Source organism: Bos grunniens, chromosome 1 (genome assembly GCF_055505025.1).
Source record: "Bos grunniens cultivar Pamir isolate PY7600 chromosome 1, Bosgru_T2T1.0, whole genome shotgun sequence".
Taxonomy (NCBI): domain Eukaryota; kingdom Metazoa; phylum Chordata; class Mammalia; order Artiodactyla; family Bovidae; genus Bos; species Bos grunniens.
The window spans coordinates 96,126,018-96,141,986 of record NC_141165.1 but is presented as its reverse complement, the minus strand read 5'-3'; positions in this window follow the sequence as shown (position 1 = coordinate 96,141,986).

Here is a 15,969-nt window from a genome sequence, read left to right as displayed (position 1 = left end):
TGAGGACAGAGCATCCTGAAGAGATTCCGAGGTGAGAAATTTAGGTTTTTGTTCCAGTGACTTGATTGATCAGTAAAAAGATTTTAAGCAAGGGATCATCATGATCTGATTTACATTTTAGAAAGATTTCTCTGAATACCACATGGACAAAGGACTGTAGAAGGACAATAATGGAAGCAAGGAGACAGAAGGAAATCTTAGTCATCTAGTGTCAATTGGCTTGGGTGAAGAGAGAGATAAGAATGGAGAGAAGGCTGAGTTAACCAGGATTGCTCATGATGGTAAGACTCCCCCCAGCAGGCCACGTTCTATCACAAGTAATCAACAGTTTCCACATATCAGCCTCCTCTGTTACTATACTAGAGCAGTTACGGTGTTCCCTTGCAGGAAGCTGCCACTCATCCAATAAGAACTGACAATACCAAGCATATTGTCATTTATACCAAATAGAGAAAAAAATAAAATAAACAAAAACCGTGTCCCAGTTGGTGCTTTTCTTCAGATATAAACTTTACTTCCCCTTTATATGGTTATTAGATGTTAATTGTCAGTGTAAGAAAATATTTTTTTTACAGATTAAGAAGTGCCTAACAAGATAAGCAGACGCTATTAAATTACTAAACTTTGCTAAATATTCTCTTCCATACCTAATATCTCTATTTGGCAGGCAATAGCTATCCTGCTAAATCTAAATGGAATGCCTAGTTAAATATCTCAAGGCTGTAAATCATGTAAATAACACTAATATGTTTTCTCAAGAGTTTACTGACAATATTGAGCTGCAGGGCAAGTCTAGTGTTAGGGCATTACATTATTCAAAGGGTCCCAGAAGTTTGCCTACTTAAAGGTATCTTTCTTTACTGTCTGTAAATCACATTCTCAGCCCTCTTTGTTTTCAGTAGTGAAGGTAGGAGCACTGCTTCTATAAGAAGAGAATTCACAAGATGTTTCTCATCAGTCATGTTATCATGTACAAAACAATTCATTAAAATAATCAATATTTTTTAGGTCTGCCATATGACAGGCACTGTGCTAAGCTCCAGGGAAATAATAATGTCCAAAATTGACTCACTGCCCTAATGCAATCTGATGAAGGGTATGCCACTGAAGGGCTTCCCTGGTGGCTCAGCGGTAAAGAACCCACTTGCCAATTCAGGTTTGATCCCTGGGTCAGGAAGAATTTCTGGAGAAGGAAATGGCAACCCACTCTAGTATGCTTGCCTGGAAAAATCCCATAGACAGAGGAGCCTGGTAAGCTACAGTCTATGGGGTCGCAAAGAGTCAGACATGACAGCGACTAAACAGCAACAATGCCACTGAAAGCCCCTCCTAGAGCAGGGCCAAACGTGATCACTGTACAATGATAAGGCAGGCCTTCCAAATCTGTTTTCCACTATAAAAAAGGACCAAAATTAGCCACCACCTATGCCCAGTACTCTCTGGGGTTGAGAAATAATGCAAAATAGTAAAATTCGGGGTTCTTATCTTCACAAACCCAGGAACTCACACCCAAGATGGAGAAGGAAAGTGAGTGCACATTGAACAGAGAATAATATGGATCAGTGAGTAATTGAGAACTGCATTATAAGACAGCAGAATCTCAACACAATGGTGGTTCAGAACAGGTGATCAAGAAGGAGGCTTCCCGGAGAAAAATTGGCATTTTAAGTAATCTTTGGCACACATGTAACAGGAGGGTGGAGGAAGGCCACATCTATGCATGGCCATGAGAACATATGTAAAACAAAGAATGGAGGTGGAGGAAGACTTGCCTGACTAGCAAGGATGAGGAGAGAGAGAAGGTTGGAGAGAGACACTGAATCAGGAAGAATTCTGAATGCCTGAGTGAAGAGTCACACCTCACCTTATCATCTACTACGTAGAAGCCTACTTTAGACTGTAGAGGAGGGAGATGAGATGCTGATATTTTGGGGAGGTAATTTTCCCAATGGGGAATTAGAGGTCAGAAGGAAGATGAAGTCGAGAAACTAGACAGGAGACTAATAAAGTTTCTAGTGTCAAGATGAGAAAGGGATTATTGATTATATAGACTATTGCTCTCTAATAATGATGAGGGATGAACTCCTTTACTTAGAGACTTTACATTAGTGGGAAAGGTAAGTTGTAGGAAAGTACGTGGGGGTAAAGATAGAAAAAAGAAAGAAAAATGACTGATTTTTTGGTAATCTGGGGTCAGTAAGGGTCTTGACAGACATGATAATGAGTGTGGCTTTATTCTATATGCAAAGAAGAACCATTAAAAGCTTTGAGTAAGCGAGTGACATAATCAGACCTGTGATTTAAAAAGATGACTAACTGGCAATGGAGTCAAAGATGGATTGGGACAAGTCAAAGTCAGGAAGACCAGTTATAAAGTTTCTGAAATAAGACAGGCAAGAGAGGATAAAAGCAGGCCACAGAACAACAGCAGTAGAGAAAGGGAAAAGGGTGACGATTTTCAGAGAAAGTTCACAGGGGACTGATGGGATTTGCCAACCGTTTGTTTATGGAGGTTGAAAAAGGACAGGCAAAATATTCTTCTACTTTTTGTTGTTGTTGGAAATCCATGCTGATAACATGGGAAAGTTGAGTTAAGAAGCTAGTTTGGGAGAAAATTTAGAAATTCTACTTTTAGACTTCTGGATTGGTTCCTAAACTGGTACTCAAATAGCCTATACCTCCAGATGGACATGCTTAGGAAATTGTCGCATGAATGACATTCTTCACAAGGAGAGCTCTCTCTGAGTTCTGTAATAAACTAAGCCCCCAAATCAAGATCCTCCCCGTATATTTTTCCTTGTGTTTTCTTTCTTTTTCTCCTAACTGAAATATGCAAACGTAGCACTGAGTAAGTAACATTTTCTAATAATATGAATCTCATTTTGATTTTTGAAAACATGTACACATAGTAGCTAACTGGTTCTGTTTCAAGAAGAAATATAATCTGAACTTGTCTCCCTCTGCTGGTGGCACATTGAGGTATCATGGGTCTTTTTAAACCAGAGTAATACTAGAAAGAAAAATGTCTAATAATAATTTGAAATGCACAAATCTGGGACTTTGTGGTCCACAATGCATAGTGACACACATAATTTCACACTTTATTTTCACTGCAACCCTGTGAGATATATAGTACTATTACACCACTTGTCAGAAAACGCTTTGAGACTGCAAGCCATTAAGCTCTCATATGAAATTAGAGATATTAAAGGAAAATCAGGAAGTATATGTAATTAAAGTAATTGCATAATGTTATAGCTGCAAAAGACCCAGAAGATCTTCTTGCACAGTCCCCCCATTTTGCAGCTGAAACACAGAAACTTATTAGAGTTTACACGGTTATTTAGGATCACTGAGATTAGTATTCAGACAGCACAGCTCTCAAAAAGTGCTCTATCTATTGTACCATGCTGCCTGACTAATAATGTCAGGATGTTAATCCTTTACATCATAGCTGAAACATGTACACAAATAGATGAGATTAGAAATGCCTATTTCTCTAAGGCCAGCTGCACATTGTATCCAAGCAATCCACAGCTATGCTAAACTTATAAGCAAGTAAGAAACAAAAACAAAATTAATGTCCATCAGTTGGATAAACAGATAATAAGGCAAAGACCAATCCTCAATTAGCTATTTCAATAGATTTCTGCTCAGTCCAGTCTGGGGCTCTAGAACCATAGGCAAGGCTTGAGATGAATTTTTAGGGATGCCAGAATATTATAGATTGTCAGCAGAAGAATTGGAGGGGAGGTCCTTACCCAATAACTTCCTGGGGCATTCTTTTCTTCTTTGTATGTCCTCAATAAACACTCTACCACAGTTCTCTGGCTATTCACCTGACAGCATACTTTCCTAACTTATCTCCATTCTTAATGGATATTCCCATTCTCTCTTGGCAGAAAAGACAAAAGCTAATTAAGATAATTTATACCTGTGTGTAAGTGACTGGTAAATTCCAAACTCCAAAGGAATATTGTACAAGAGTAGCTTCCCAAACCCAATTAATCTCTAATAGGTGAAATATGTAGAAAAGATATTTTTGAATGGGAGAGTACTTTCATAACTCTTATTTCTTACTGGCAAGAGATAATGACCTTTGGGCCAAAACTGTGAAAGTACCTTAAAAGATCTAAAATTAAAATTAAAAACATAATCCACATGATCTTTATCCATTAAATCATAATATTCCTCCATACAGGGGGAAAAAAAAGCTTAGACCACTGTGCCTATTATGTATCTGGTCCCATCACTTCATGGCAAAGAGATGGGGAAACAGTGGAAACAGTGACAGACTTTACTTTTAGGACTTCCCTGATGGCTCAGAGGTTAGAGCATCTGCCTGCAATGTGGGAGACCTGGGTTTGATTCCTGGGTCAGGAAGATCCCCTGCAGAAGGAAATGGCAACCCACTCCAGTATTCTTGCCTGAAGAATCCCATGGATGGAGGAGCCTGGCAGGCTACAGTCCACGGGGTCCATGGGGTTGCAAAGACTTTACTTTTGGGGGCTTCAAAATCACTGCAGATGGTGACTGCAAGCCATGAAATTAAAAGATGCTTGCTCTTTGGAAGAAAAGTTATGACCAACCTAGATAGTATATTAAAAAGCAGAGACATTACTTTACCAACAAAGGTCTGCCTAGTCAAAGCTATGGTTTTTCCAGTAGTCATGTATGGATGTGAGAGTTGGATTATAAAGAAGGCTGAGCAGTGAAGAATTGACGCTTTTGTACTGTGGTGTAGGAGAAGACTCTCGAGTCCCTTGGACTGCAAGGAGATCCAACCAGTTCATCCTAAAAGAAATCAGTCCTAACTATTCATTGGAAGGACTGATGCTGAAACTCGAATACTGTGGCCACCTGATGGGAAGAACTGATTCATTGGAGAGGACCCTGATGCTGGGAAAGATTGAAGGCAGGAGGAGAAGGGGATGACAGATGAGATGGTTGGATGGCATCACTGACTTGATGGACATGCATTTGAGCAAGTTCCGAGAGTTGGTGATGGACAGGGAAGCCTGGCATGCTGCAGTCAATGGGTCGCAAAGAGTCAGACATAACTGAGTGACTGAACTGAACTGATTGTGCCTATTAAAACATTTTATGCAAGTAATAGATATTGGTTGAAAACAGAAAAATGATAATACAGCAAAATTGTATATAATATACATACACAAATATAAACAATATAGAGAATTCCAAATATACACAATTTCCAATATACTTGGTAAATATTCCCATTACCCATATCCAACAACTTATCAGATAGAATTTTCATATAACATTTTTCTTCAGTAACAAAATCAAAATGAGAGCCTTTTTGTCTTCAGTGGTGTTCTCCTTTTCTACTGCAAGAAAGCATGACAGAGTATTGATCTTAGGATAGAGTCAGGTTGGTTAAGTGGCTAAAGGAGCATTTTATGATGTTTGGAAGCACTGAGAATGAGCTGATACCAGTAATATCGTCTGTTTCAGGAAAAACAGATCATAGTTAGAGCTGCGATAGAGGAAATATCTAGCTTGGATATAAGGGCCAGGTGGTTTTGGTAGGAAGGATGATAGAGAAAATGGTACGCAGGTATGAAGACTTGGATTGTGACAGCCCTAAGTGAAAAAGAGGGAGTGTGAGCCAACATTGACAATGAGAGAAGAAAATGTGTAAGGAAGTAAAGGGAATCTTGCAAGGTGACCTATTATCTCTTAAATAGGATTTTTATTCACCAGTGGATATGATACAGTTTACTATATATAGCAATTGAATAAAATTATGTTTCTTGGGGGAAAAAATGATCACTTTTAAGGAGTAATGCTGCTGCTAAGTCACGTCAGTCGTGTCCGACTCTGTGCAACCCCATAGACAGCAGCCGACCAGGCTCCCGTCCCTGGGATTCTCCAGGCAAGAGCACTGGAGTGGGTTGCCATTTCCTTCTCCAAGGCATGAAAGTGAAAAGTGAAAGCGAAGCCACTCAGTCGTTTCCGACTCTTTGCCACCCCGTGGACTGTAACCCACCAGGCTCCTCCATCTATGGGATTTCCGAAGCAAGAGTACTGGAGTGGGTTGCCATTGCCTTCTCCGTAAGGAGTAATACTACATGATAATTAACTTCTTTACACCCTTAACAACCTGGGTTACATTAGTTTTGGTTTGAAATATTATTAGCAATGACTTTTTATTATTGAATTAAATACAAATTTATTGATCACCTACTAAGTAATTGGGCATTCTGAAAGATCTAAGAGAACCATTCAGTATGGTCTCTATAAGATGCTTTGTAATAAGAAATTTCAACCTTGTTGGGAAAAGATCATCAAATGGACTGTTGAATGATTCAAAAATTGTATATAATTAAGCCTGCAATTTTGAGTACAGTGTCCTAAATACAAAGACATTCAAACATAAGAAGATCACTTTAACCTTCTATGCATCAATCAGGATGTTATGCAGTGAGGTCATAAAGAAGCCCAGGGAAAGATTCTGCTCTCAAAGAGTGAACAGCTGGGAAAGAAATACAAATAACTAAGCAATGACAATAATTATAAACTATACAAACACCTCCATTTTACTGTGTCCACACAAAAGATATCATCTAAACCAGACTGGCAAGAAGGTTTTCTGAAAGAGATGGCACCTGAGTTTGTCCTAAAAGAGAAGGTAAGACTTGGGGACGGGTCCTTAGGGATATTTTGGATGTATACAGTTAGAAATGAGTGTAGGGTAAAATTCAGGAGGGCTATCAAAAGGATAAATGACAAATTAGGAGCCAACATCTGGGAACAAAGCACTTGGGCAGGGAAGAATGTGTCCCCAAGCAGAGAGGAACCATGCTGGGAGTAGTAGGAAACTCAGTGATTCAAAGGTTTTAAAAGAAAAGAAGGGGGAAATCTAAACTTAAGGCATTTTATTTGGGAGGGAGCAAGTCCTTGAAAGTGGCATTTGGTATAGCAGTTGTAAAAAATAGAGGGCCCAGATAGATATTATTAATATCTCAGCAATTCAGGTTTGAAAGGTTACGACCTTTCATTGGAGTGGAAAAGAAGGATAAATGTGAGAGACATAAAGAAAGAGTCAAAAGAAATTGTTGAATAAGTGGATATATGAAATGGATAAGAAGAAGATATTCAAAACGAGACCTGTGAATCCCCCTGCGTTACTAGAGGATGGGATCATCACTGTTAGAGAACACAGAATTGAAACAGCGAAATGGTGTGTGCTGGGGACAGGAGTGGGTGAGGGGACTAATTCCTCCTAATCACCCGGTCTGCCATTTGGTTAGCTGTCCCCGGTGGCTCAGTTGACAAAGAATCTGCCTGCAATGAGGGAGAAGATTGAGGGTTGGGAAGAGTCCCTGGAGAAGGAAATGGCCACCCACTCCACTATTGCCTGGAAAATCCCATGGACAGAGGAGCCTCGCAGGTTAAGTCCATAGGGTCACAAAGAGTTGGACACAACTGAGCAACTAAGCCCAGTACAGCACTGGAGGGAGTGTGCTCCTTAATGGATTTGGCTGCATCAGCGCAATCGGTATGAGTTTCCCAGATATGCATAGTTAAGAAGGAAAAATTCCGGAAGGAAACCATATGATCCTTTTAATATTAATGCTTATATTTAAAATTACTCATAAAAACACCATTAATTGTTCTCTAATGTCCACTCTAAAAATGTGATTTGCACTTTGGAACATATCTAAAATATACATAACACCTGGGCTAAAGTGGACTTTACTAAAGTTTGTCCTAAATTTCTGTTTAATATAACCCTATTTTTTTTTAACTAGTTCTCACTAGATCTCATTTTCAAAGTCTTAGAGAGTCCAAAATATTCCAGCCTATTCTATACTCACTAAATTTGATTGTTCATCATGACCCTTTGCCCTTGATTTTCTTATACCTTTATTCTAATCTATTTCTAGCTCAGATCAGACCATTAAAAAAAATCTGTACTTTCAAAATGAATTCTGAATATCAAATAAAGTGATAGAATAGTTTTTCTAATGATAAATAAATAATGAGCTTTATGTTGGGAATGCTAGATTTGTTTAAATATTAAAGAAGAAATTTACAAAAGATAGTTATAAATATGGAGCAGGGCTTTAATAAAGGATCCAGTAGTGAAACACAGATTGGGGGCATAATCAGGATATAGGTGAGAGTTGAAATGCATGTGCCTGTGTGTGTGGGGAAAAAAAAGAAGAGAAGGGTCTAAGAGCTACACTTTGGGTAAGGTTTGCCATGTTGGAGCAAGCAAACAAGGAAGAAGCAAGGAAAGTTGTTCCTGGAAAAGAGCAGGTCCGGAATGCATCTCCTTTCATCTGTAGAGCACAAAGTGCTTTCATGTTCATTTGTCTTCACTTGACACCCTATTGCACTCCAGAGAGCTCTTTGGGAGAAAGTTATTATAAATGGCAGGTATTAAGATAATAAACATAAAAATAATAACAGATATTTAAGACCTTTAAATAGAAGGAGAGTGCTGCTTGTATTCGTCACTAAGTGGTTTGGATCGATATCAAAGGATAATGAGAACTCAGGGTAGAGAAAGCTTAGGACATCTCTGTATATGCAATGAGGTGATAAACACCCTGAAGGAGAGGGGTGGTCTCCTCTCCAAATGTTCCCTCTGCCTTATCCAGAGCTCCATTACGCCTGACACTAATTCAACAGATGATTAGAGAGATTCATCAGCAGATGAATAGAGAGATGATTGCTACATGCATAATGGGACTTCCATGTTCCCAAGAGAAATTCTAACATCACAGGTCCTAACTTCATCATTAGCAGATGATGGACCTTTATGAAAGGAATGGTTTAAATACATGTTTGATGTTTTATGGTAAACAAGTGAAATGAAATCTATTCCCTAAAATGCCATTTTATAATAGTTACTCCAGTGTGCAAATATAGTTTGAGATTCTGCTGTTACTCGAGCATTTCACAAATGAAAAAAATTACCTTTGGTAACTAGCACTAAATCATTCTCCCCAAGAAACATTTAAAACATAATTTGAAAAGCTATGGAACATTAGACACCCCACACACACACACACACATACAGACACACATGCAAAAATACTTCCACCACAAAACTGGACAGTTGGTGACTTATTAACCAGATACCTTTTGGTCCAATAACTCAGTACTAATGCAACTATGTAATTGGCAGAATTTAAATTTCAGGTTTGCTTCTCAGTCATGCTCAGGTGCCTCCAGGTGAGGCAAATGAAGTACTAGGGAACTGAAGATTGAAACCTTGAACTCCAAGTCTTGGAGCGATGTTTACAGAAGGAAGGCTAACATATCTGGTGCTATCTCTGGAATTACACGTGGTTTCTGAGCTCAAGTTTTCATATTTGACAAATGCAAATCCTACAGATAATCAGATATGAGCATGAGATTTAGTACATCCTTACTGTATTTTTAGCCATTTCATTCTGTCACCTGGAACTCGGGGCTCTGTGCAGCACTGATCCTTTATCATCTCCTTTTGCCTAGGCAAAGCCAGATAGAGTATTATAATGTACTATATGTCAATGTCCCAACTCTTATCCATGCCTTTCCTTGCCTGAATTTTAAGGGGAAAAAAGTGTCTTTAATTTTTAGAAAAAAAATTCAAATTTACAATCCAAGATTTCTGTGTTACCAAGTAGTAAACCAATTCAAAGCAAAGAGATGTTTAACTTGCTATTATTTTTCCTATTGATGAGACTCTAAAATGTTTCCTTTTTATGAAACAAAAAACAGGCTAGCTTAGATCGCTTCAATAAGCTATTCTTATATGCCCTAAGTCATGATTTTAGATCACACAGGTTTAGCTGTAGCTCCCATTTTCATTAGATGGGGCCATAGCCAGCATGAATCCAGTCCTTTCATCTTACAAATGGAATAACTGGGATCCAGATATTTTAAAAGTCTTGTGCAAGGTCACACAATAGATCCTAGGAAATCCAGGATGAGAACACAATTTCTTATTCTCACTTCAAAACTCTGATTGACATATGCTGAGAGTACAAAAGGGAACATATATGAGTGCATAAGTGAATGTTCGTATGTGCATGGCTTTGTTTAGTCTGTTTCCTTGGGTAGAATATCCCTGCCCCCTGCCCTCACTCCCTGCCTCTGATTTTTCTTCATACTGCAAAGCCTTACTCCTTAATCAAAACCTAGTTCAAACACCATCTCTTTCCACCTTCCTGATTCATCTCAGGAAGTGCCCACTGCTTTACCTTCCCAGAAAGCAGTTGAGTCATTTGGGTAGTACAACTTCAAACACAACGTCCGTCAGTTCAGTTCAGTTCAGTCGCTCAGTCATGTCCGACTCTTTGCGACCCCATGAACCGAAGCACGCCAGGCCTCCCTGTCCATCACCAACTCCTGGAGTTCACCCAGACTCACGTCCATCAAGTCAGTGATGCCATCCAGCCATCTCATTCTCTGTCGTTCCCTTCTCTTCCTGCCCCCAATCCCTCCCAGCATCAGAGTCTTTTCCAATAAGTCAACTCTTCGCATGAGGTGGCCAAAGTACTGGAGTTTCAGCTTCAGCATCATTCCTTCCAAAGAAATCCCAGGGCTGATCTCCTTCAGAATGGACTGGTTGGATCTCCTTGCAGTCCAAGGGACTCTCAAGAGTCTTCTCCAACACCACAGTTCAAAAGCATCAATTCTTTGGCTCTCAGCCTTCTTCACAGTCCAACTCTCACATCCATACATGACCACTGGAAAAACCATAGCCTTGACCAGATGAACCTTTGTTGGCAAAGTAATGTCTCTGCTTTTCAATATGCTATCTAGGTTGGTCATAACTTTCCTTCCAAGGAGTAAGCGTCTTTTAATTTCATGGCTGCAGTCACCATCTGCAGTGATTTTGGAGCCCAGGAAAATAAAGTCTGAGACTGTTTCCACTGTTTTCCCATCTATTTGCCATGAAGTGATGGGACCAGATGCCATGATCTTCGTTTTATGAATGTTGAGCTTTAAGCCAACTTTTTCACTCTCCACTAGTTTGCTACAAATACGTCAACCTATTCACTAGAGTAGATTATGAACTATTATCATTACATCATGAATTACTTAAGGATAGGAATCATAACCTCCTTGCCTTGGAATGCATGGTGCCTACAGCTAGTACTTAATGATGATAAGTGCTTCATAGGTGGTTGTATTGATAGAAATGGCTTGATTTAATTTAGACCAACGGAGCAAAAACCTTAGTTTTCAGAGTAAATTCTCTAAGAGTTGTACTGTTACTGTAGGCATCAAACTACACTTTACCCACGTATAAGGACCTAATTTTAATAAGTACTTTGTGGGATGTTGGGGGTAGACCAGGTACTGTGGTTTCAGAAGCTACACTGGTCTATGCCCACAACTTTGATAACCTAGATGAAATGGACCACATCCTTTAAAAAAAGAAAACAATGGCATGTCCATTTTCCACCATGTCTTATTTCTGAAGAAACAGCAACTTCTCACAAGCTATTGAAACCTTCTTGTGTGAAGATATTTCTCAGCCATTTATAGCTATTCTGCTAAAGCCATCAGAGATAAACTGAAATTTCGGGCCTCATCATAAGTGTGTGATGCTTCAGTAATGATCTGTTCACTAGCCTAAAGAGATGCTACTGCTGCTGCTGCTGCTGCTAAGTCGCTTCAGTCGTGTCGACCCCATGGACTGCGGCCCACCAGGCTCCTCCGTCCATGTGATTTTCCAGGCAAGAGTGCTGGAGCGGGGTGCCATTGCCTTCTCCAAGAGCCACTGCTGCTGAGTCACTTAAGTCATGTCCGACTCTGTGTGACCCCATAGATGGCAGCCCACCAGGCTCCCCCGTCCCCAGGATTCTCCAGGCAAGAACACTGGAGTGGGTTGCCATTTCCTTCTCCAATGCATGAAAGTGAAAAGTGAAAGTGAAGTCACTCAGTCGTGTCCGACTCTCAGCGACCTCATGGACTGCAGCCTACCAGGCTCCTCCATCCATGGGATTTTCCAGGCAAAGTACTGGAGTGGGGTGCCACTGCCTTCTCTGATATCTATTTCTATGAGACCATAAATAGATTATTTAGAGAAGGCTACAATTGTGGAATATATGAACAAGACCTCTGAGGACAAGACAAAAAAGAGCTAGCTATCTAGTTCAGCTATGTCTCCAGAGACTGACTGTGGCAGTTCATTCATGCTAAGCTCTATGTCCAGACCTCCTCAGATTGAAATATGACAGATATTGACCAGAGGAAATTAGAGGATCACTCACAGTTTTCCCTGTTTTAACAAGTAACATCATGTCTGTCTTGTTTATTGTCTGTTTCCACCTTTTCTCTCACTTTCCCTACACTTTCAATTCATATTCAGTGTAGTTCCTAAAATTTCCCTTCTTTGCATCCCTTTATCTGTTTAAAAACTATACCATTTTCCCCCTTACCTTTACCTCACATCCTCCAATGGACCATAAAAAATGGAACTTCAAAGTTAAGCATCCAGTATATGTACTAAAAACCTTTTCTATTTTTCTGTTGTTGTTGTTGTTCTTAATTTCCCATTTCAAAGGTTCCCAAGCACTCTTATTGGGATTGTTCAAATATGAAAAGAGTAAACTAATCCTAAATATTTACTTTTGAAAAATGGAACAAAAAAGGAGCCAGGTACTATGCTAAATGCTGGGGCAATTTTTGAAAAAAGACAAAGCCCCTGTCCTCAAGAATACCATATTGTAGTCAGTAAGACGCACAAATTACTTTTTTGCTTACACGTGATCTTAGACTGAATTTCAAATTTTGTTCTGTAAGTCCCTGGCTCATGGAAATTCAAAGATTCCCACTCTGCATTTTGAAATATTAAATGAGACAAAGAATGGAATATTAAATAGGAATACTAAATTGGGAACATAAGGTAATCCTTCTAGACCTTTATTAAAATTGGCATAGACTCTGAAGACTTGAGACAGTAGTGAGAAGGAGGAGATTTGGAGAGGTTCTAAAACAGAGCCCGCAAAATGATTAAAGCAGTTAGAAAAATTAGTAGATGTCCATGAGTTTGGAGCCAAGCAGATATTGTTGGATCAAATCAGGGTCTGCCCAAAGGCCTTAGGAAAACAATTCTGTAATGTTTTTAAACCATGAATACTACCACAACTTCATTTTATTGACATTGCCTTAATCAACCCCAGGTTAGCTCAGTTCTCTTCTGAGCACCCTTCTGTAAGGTCGGGTTTGCCTCGTTCCTAAGACATCTCAACAGAGAAAGGATGTGATCGTTGGTTTCTTTACTGCCATTCCTTCACCCTCTAGACTCAGTGGCCCACCCATGAGTTCCGTCCTTCCATTAGATCTTCTCTCTTCTCCCTGCTTTATACTCTCAAGAGTAACTTCACAGCCAGCCCGTCCTGAAATCCAGCATATCACATGCAGAACCCAATTAATCTGCCACTAACTATATGCTTTGAGCCTTCTGCAAGATGGAAATTTCTCATAATATTGTGTATTTATGTATATATATTGTAATAGTACTATAATATTTTAAATAGCACTGTGTATATATACATATATTTTATTTATATATAAAACCAGGTGCCAGATGCTAGAGACACGAGAAAGAATTAGATATAACTCTACTCTCATAGTTTAGTAGAACAGGATATATTACTCAAACTAACACATTAGCACACTAGAAATCTGGATGCTGCAATAGTCATCTGCAGCAGGAAGAGTGAAGACACAAAGGTGGGACTGATTAAGTGTTCTCAAGGTTGCTGAACAGGGCAAATAATTTCAAGAAAAACCTTCTGGTTAAAGGGATTGAAGTGAAAGTGTTAGCCACGCAGTCGTGTCTGGCTCTGTGTGACACCATGGACTGTAGCTTGCCAAGCTCCTTTGTCCATGGAATTCTCCAGGCAAGAATACTGGAATGAACAGCCATTCCCTTCTCCAGGGGATCTTCCTGAACCAGGGTTCGAACCTGGGTCTCCCCCACTGCAGGCAGATTCTTTACTGAGTTACCAGGGAAGCCCAAAAGGGATGCTGGAACTAAATATTTTAAAAAATTAAGAAGAGGAAGGAGAAGAAATACATACATTGTTCTACTCGGTTGGTACCACAAGCTGTTTACTATGTCCAGAAGGAAGTTTATCTATAGAAAATCTAGAGGAATACACAGGAGTCAAACACAAAGGGTTTATCCTGACTCTTATCAGCAACCAAACATGAACAGAGTGATGATGTTAGGAAACTACATACACAATCATATAGGCCGCACTTCTGCAGACTCATCATTCCACATATACCATACACTTCATTTTCTTCCTAGATTGTTGTTATTCAGTTTCTAAGTTGTGTCTGACTCTTTGTGACCCCTTGGATGGTAGCCTGCCAAGCTCCTCTGTCCATGGGATTTCCCAGCCAAAAATACTGGAGTGGGTTGCCATTTTCTTCTCTGGAGGATCTTCCCGACTCAGGGACCAAACTCAGTTCTCCTGCATTGCAGGTGGATTCTTTACCACTGAGCCACCGAGTAAGCCCCTTTCTAGATTACAGAGGTGTAGTGTCACTTATTTGTCCAAAATAAATACTCATTTTAGGGTCTGGCTCAGTTCTGGCCAAAGAACCTGAAATAATAAAAAGTAGAATTGAAATGCTTCCTTCTATTTTCTCCCCAAATCTCTAACCTTAGTATCTATTCTTTTCTTCTCTTGCACCTCTTCATAACACACACACACACACACACACACACACACACACACACACAAAGAAAAGTCAAAGGGAGGCTAGACAAGACAGAAGGACAGAAAAAAAATGGGAAGAGACAAGCCATGAGACCTTCAACTGCTTAGATAAGAAGGAGCTGAAAAGAATTAGAATTCCAGTTCCTCTTACTCATTATTTGTTCCTTCAGATTTTAGCCATAAAATAAGCTGACTCTCCAAGATTATCAAACACACTAAGTGAGATTTCAGCTAAATGTCTAATTTACAGCCCTGAGCCAGGGCATCTCATCTAAAAACCAAGAGAAACTTTTCAAGATTAAAAAATTATTTGAACAATAAGTTGCATGGGCTTGTTACTGTATCAACAATATACAGGTGACAGCTGTCAGAAGACTACCATATAAATGTGTTTTCCCACCCAAACAAGCATTTCTCCATTTGTTGTCTCAACTCTGTAGCCCATCTAGTCATGCATTTATAGACCTCTGGGATAATTCAAACTTGGAAATTTAAATTTCAGCCTTAAATAAAATTGAAGTATTCAGGATTTTCCCAAAACTTTTAAATGTCCAACAGTAGCAATCCTACTCTGAAACTCAAGAAAGAGTTGTGTGAAAATTTTTGGAAAAGTACTGTTTTTGTTTTTAATTTTTATTGGAATATAATTGATTTACAATGTTGTATTAGTGTTAGGTATACAGCAAGGTGAATCAGTTATATGCATACATATATCCACTGTTTTCTAGATTCTTTTCCCATATAGGTCATCTCAGAGTTACAGAGTTCCTTCTGTTATACAGTAGTTACTTATCAGACTGGGATTGATAATAAATTCATAGGAAAGGAAGGGGACTCCCTCAGTACCTAGCCCTAAAACCCACCTTTACCTGCTGTTGCAAAAGGTTGAATGAACCTGGTCAGATGTCTGTCAAGGTATCTCTTGTTAGGAGTGGGTCACTGAATTCAATATTTCCCACTACAAACTTCACTGAATCATTGAGGAAAGGGAGATAGAATGAAACAAAGTTAGAGTGAAAAAAACAGCAGAAATTAAATCCCTCACAACCTGTTGCTGGGGTATGTTGGGGTGTATTGCCCCTCTAGGTTGTAAACTTGCTCAGACTGCATTGGCTATCAAGGAATATATATAGTTCTGTCTTCTGATCCAAGTTATTTCCATGCAGTATTGTCACAGTTCCTCTTCCTACTCTATTTATATAACTGTTTTTTAAAATAGTATTGATTTTGGGGACATTAATTCCCCATGAACTAATCTTTCTTT